The 5,819-nt window shown below is 44.1% G+C and overlaps 1 long non-coding RNA gene across 1 annotated transcript; it reads right to left on the bottom strand.

The window, feature by feature from the left end:
* Nucleotides 1-253: 253 nt before the first annotated feature.
* On the bottom strand, nt 254-2,219 carry LOC139024157 (uncharacterized). Its single transcript, XR_011475450.1, has 3 exons — nt 2,178-2,219; nt 1,636-2,082; nt 254-1,540 (listed from the first exon to the last, which is right to left on the bottom strand). It is a non-coding gene; the product is annotated as an uncharacterized lncRNA (long non-coding RNA).
* Nucleotides 2,220-5,819: the final 3,600 nt, after the last annotated feature.

Raw genomic sequence — 5,819 nt, 5'->3', positions numbered from 1 at the left:
AAGTTTGCAAAGAGCTGATAGGCCGTCTGTTAGAACCAGTAAAGGCTGCTTTACCATTTTTGGCTTCCCTCCTGGCCTGAGGACAAACATTCCTCTTGGTTCATATTAAAGCTATGACATACAGTGCATTTGGAAAGTATTCAGACCCCTTCACTTTCCACATTGTACGCTACAGCCTTATTCTAAAATGTATTAAATACTTTTCCCTCATCAATCTACACACAATACCCCATAATGACAAAATGAAAACGGGTTTAAACATTTTTGCAGATTTATTAGAAATAAAACACAGAAATACCTTATTTACATAAGTACTCAGACCCTTTGCTATGAGACTAGAAATTGAGCTCCGGTGCATCCTGTCCATTGATCATCCTTGAGATGTTTCTACAATTTGATGGATTCCACCTGTGGTAAATTAAGTTGATTACATGATTTAGAAAAGGCACACCTGTCTATATAAGGTCCCACAGTTGACAGTACATGTCAGAGTAAAAACCAAGCCATGAAGTCGAAGGAATTGTCCGTAGAGCGTCGAGACATCTCTTCCCAGAGCTGGCCGTCCGGCCAAACTGAGCAATCAGGGGAGAAGGGCCTTGGTCAGGGAGGTGACCAAGAATCCGATGGTTACTCTGACAGAGCTCCAGAGTTCCTCTGTGGAGATGGGAGAACCTTCCAGAATGACAACCATCTCTGTAGCACTCCACCAACCAGGCCTTTATGGTATAGTGGCCAGACGGAAGCCACTCCTCAGTAAAAAGCACGACAGCCCGCTTGGAGTTTGCCAAAAGGCACCTAAAGACTCTGACCACGGGGAAACAAGATTCTCTGGTCTATGAAACCAAGATTTAACTTTTTGCCAAGCATCACTTCTGGAGGACACCTGGCACCAACCCTAGCATGTGTTTTTCAGCGGCAGGGACTGGGAGACTAGTCAGGATCAAAGGAAAGATGAACAGAGCAAGTACAGAGAGATCCTTGATGAAAACCTGCTCCAGGACCTCAGACTGGGGTCAAGGTTCACCTTCCAACAGGACAACAACCCTAAGCACACAGCCAAGACAATGCAGGAATGGCTTCGGGACAAGTCTCTGAATGTCCTTGAGGTGCATGTTTATCAATAACTTGAAGAAATCATTTCATCAAGTGCAGCATCTGGATGCTCCTCATTAATCACATCAGACCAACAAATATTTGTAACATCCACATAATTCACAGCAAAATATTTGGTATGATCTGTTATACACAACAGGCACTGGTTACAGTGAGAAGCCTCCTCTTGAGAGGACAGCTTGATGGAAACCAGTCAATATTCAGGTCCCAAGAAAGTAGACCTCTCTGTTTACATCACGTACACTATCAAGCATTTCACACATTATTTAGTTACTGACTGTTAGCACTTGGTGGCCTATAGCAACACACAAAAGAAAAGGCTTTAGATGTACCAAGTGAACCTGCAACCACAACACTTCAATAACACTTGACATAAGATCTTCTCTAATCATTACAGGGATATGGCTCTGAATATATACAGCAACACCTCCCCATAAGCATTACAGGGATATGGCTCTGAATATATACAGTAACACCTCCCCATAAGCATTATAGGGATATGGCTCTGAATATTACAGCAACACCTCCCCATAAGCATTACAGGATATGGCTCTGAATATATACAGTAACACCTCCCCCATAAGCATTACAGGGATATGGCTCTGAATATATACAGTAACACTCCCCAATAAGCATTACAGGGATATGGCTCTGAATATATACAGTAACACCTCCCCCATAAGCATTACAGGGATATGGCTCTGAATATATACAGCAACACCTCCCCATAAGCATTACAGGGATATGGCTCTGAATATATACAGCAACACCTCCCCCATAAGCATTACAGGGATATGGCTCTGATATATACAGTAACACCTCCCCCATAAGCATTACAGGGATATGGCTCTGAATATATACAGTAACACCTCCCCCATAAGCATTACAGGGATATGGCTCTGAATATATACAGCAACACCTCCCCCATAAGCATTACAGGGATGTGGCTCTGAATATATACAGTAACACCTCCCCATAAGCATTACAGGGATGGCTCTGAATATATACAGTAACACCTCCCCATAAGCATTACAGGGATGTGGCTCTGAATATAACAGTAACACCTCCCCCATAAGCATTACAGGGATGTGGCTCTGAATATATACAGTAACACCTCCCCATAAGCATTACAGGATATGGCTCTGAATATATACAGCAACACCTCCCCCAAGCATTACAGGGATATGGCCTGAATATATACAGCAACACCTCCCCCATAAGCATTACAGGGATGTGGCTCTGAATTATACAGCAACACCTCCACCCATAAGCATTTCTGTCTCTTCGATAGATGTAATATCCTTGTATTGCTACTGATGTATCATCAAATGAATGCTCTAAGAGTCTCAGAAATGGCTAATATATGAATGTTATCTGATGTTAGCAAGTGATTCGTTTCATGAACCTTATTTCTAAGGTTCCATATATTAATATGGGATATTTCAGCCCTTTCCTGAGTAGCTGATCAGAGACATAATGTGGAAAAGAGCAAACAAAGCAAGAGAAAGAATATATATTCAGCCGTCCATTAATCAGTTGGTCTGTGTGTGTGTGTTGTGCTGCGGGGTTGAAGCTACGAACCCATAGGCTTGGCTCTCTCATCCCACTGCTTCCCAAGCCTGTCAAACGTGTCATTTCTTAGAAAGAATAAAGAGTTGGTGATTTGTAATCAAATTTATTTACACTGTGACACCCTAAAAACAAACATAATAAAAATGTGCCTAGTCAATGTTGTCGTCAACTTCATCGAGCGTCAACACACAACCACTGGAATCAGAGTCAAGGAATATCAACAGGAATGGAAAATATTATTTCAAAACATTTTTCATAGCCTTGTGTGAACCGGAACAGCTCATAGGAGCAGGAGCCTATATCCTGTTCTGCAGCTTGATGCACCAGTACACCCCTGGACAGGACGCTAGTCTATATCCTGTTTCTGTAGCTTGATGCACCAGTACACCCCTGGACAGGACGCTAGTCTATATCCTGTTTCGCAGCTTGATGCACCAGTACACCCCCTGGACAGGACGCTAGTCTATATCCTGTTTTCTGCAGCTTGATGCACCAGTACACCCCCTGGACAGGACGCTAGTGTATATCCTGTTTCTGTAGCTTGATGCACCAGTACACCCCCTGGACAGGACGCTAGTCTATATCCTGTTTCTGTAGCTTGATGCACCAGTACACCCCCTGGACAGGACGCTAGTCTATATCCTGTTCTGTAAGCTTGATGCACCAGTACACCCCCTGGACAGGACGCTAGTCTATATCCTGTTTCTGCAGCTTGATGCACCAGTACACCCCTGGACAGGACGCTAGTCTATATCCTGTTTCTGCAGCTTGATGCACCAGTACACCCCCTGGACAGGACGCTAGTCTATATCCTGTTTCTGAGCTTGATGCACCAGTACACCCCTGGACAGGACGCTAGTCTATATCCTGTTTCTGTAGCTTTGATGCACCAGTACACCCCCTGGACAGGACGCTAGTCTATATCCTGTTTCTGTAGCTTGATGCACCAGTACACCCCCTGGACAGACGCTAGTCTATATCCTGTTTCTGCAGCTTGATGCACCAGTACACCCCCTGGACAGGACGCTAGTCTATATCCTGTTCTGTAGCTGATGGCACCAGTACACCCCCTGGACAGGACGCTAGTCTATATCCTGTTTCTGTAGCGTTATGCACCAGTACACCCCTGGACAGGACGCTAGTCTATATCCTGTTTCTGTAGCTTGATGCCACCAGTACACCCCCTGGACAGGACGCTAGTCTATATCCTGTTTCTGTAGCTTGATGCACCAGTACACCCCCTGGACAGGACGCTAGTCTATATCCTGTTTCTGTAGCTTGATGCACCAGTACACCCCCTGGACAGGACGCTAGTCTATATCCTGTTTCTGTAAGCTTGATGCACCAGTACCCCCTGGACAGGACGCTAGTCTATATCCTGTTTCTGTAGCTTGATGCACCAGTACACCCCCTGGACAGGACGCTAGTCTATATCCTGTTTCTGTAGCTTGATGCACCAGTACACCCCCTGGACAGGACGCTAGTCTATATCCTGTTTCTGTAGCTTGATGCACCAGTACACCCCCTGGACAGGACGCTAGTCTATATCCTGTTTCTATGTAGCTTGATGCACCAGTACACCCCCTGGACAGGACGCTAGTCTATATCCTGTTTCTGTAGCTTGATGCACCAGACACCCCCTGGACAGGACGCTAGTCTATATCCTGTTTCTGTAGCTTGATGCACCAGTACACCCCCTGGACAGGACGCTAGTCTATATCCTGTTTCTGTAGCTTGATGCACCAGTACACCCCCTGTGACAGGACGCTAGTCTATATCCTGTTTTCTGTAGCTTGATGCACCAGTAACACCCCTGGACAGGACGCTAGTCTATATCCTGTTTCTGTAGCATGAGGCAGCATGCAACCAGTACACCCCCTGACAGGACGCTAGTCTAGTACAGGTCATTTCTCTAATGTACACTAATGATTCCAGGGATTTTATGCCAAAACCCTTGGGCTGGCTGAACTGTAAAAAAAAGTATTTATACACACACTGAACAAAAATATAAAAACACATGTAAAGTGTTGGTCCCATGTATCATGAACTGAAAAAAAAACTATTTTAGAGAATCGGCAGTTACGTCCAACCGGCCTCACAACCGCAGACCATGTGTTACCACGCCAACCCAGAACCTCCACCTGCAGGATTGTCTGGGGATGGGAGACTATATATTTTTTGTAATATAATCTTTGAGAACTATCAATCACCAAAATAAAAGCTAGACAGTCAGGGAATTGTTAAGTTTGAGCAAAAGAACAGCATTAACCATGCAAAATGCATGAATGCAGAAATTCTCTTTAAAACTGCAACATTTTCTCTCAGCTTCTTGGCAACGTGTAGAATAGCAGGAAATTAACTAACCGCAAAAATGTATCTCGGCTCCATTGAAATTTGAATTGCAAGAAATTGGCTTTAAAAAATGCAACGAAACAAAAGGGGCTTCAAATTCTCTACATTTCAGCCCCGCCGACGTGCCCACTGCCGCGCCGACCAGCTTTCTGAGCCATAAAACCCTGGATTCACTCCTACAGAGGTTTCAGCACCAATTTAAAATCAGAATATATTTAAAAGGATACATCTCTTTGTTCTCTTCTTGTACATGATTCTGTATCCACACTCTCTGCATCTGATTGGATCACGAGCCTTAATTTCATTTTCTGTGTGGCATTCTGTTAGGAGAGAAACATTTCAGCAGCTCCTACATCAGACACACTGGTAAGCATTCTGTAAGGCAGGATCTGCAGTAGTACATCAATAATTCTGTAACATGCTGACCACACCGCTTGYGTTACGTGCGCGAGCGTTGCAAAATAAATTTACACGTTATTCAATCACTTTATCCAAACGAGCGTTTGCGTAACCAGGCAATAAAATATAACATTTTATTTTTAGGCTTGATGTGCTGCAAGTCCCGCCTCTCCCATCTCCTCATTGGTTTTTAGGAGCATATACCCACGTGGGTGATTGAAAGCTGAACTGAGGTCCACACTCCAGTCGGTGGTGGTAATACACCTTAAAGTTGGTTGCCAACTGACATATTAAGTCCAAAGAAAAAAATTATTAGAAGCCTGAAGGAGGACAGAATGCTAGAAACAAATTCGGTTGACCCTTTTATCTGTGGATTAATTGTC

The sequence above is a fragment of the Salvelinus sp. IW2-2015 genome, unplaced genomic scaffold (assembly GCF_002910315.2).
Source record: "Salvelinus sp. IW2-2015 unplaced genomic scaffold, ASM291031v2 Un_scaffold1112, whole genome shotgun sequence".
Taxonomy (NCBI): Eukaryota; Metazoa; Chordata; class Actinopteri; order Salmoniformes; family Salmonidae; genus Salvelinus; species Salvelinus sp. IW2-2015.
The sequence above is the reverse complement of the archived record's forward strand: the minus strand, read 5'-3'. Positions and strand labels throughout refer to the sequence as shown.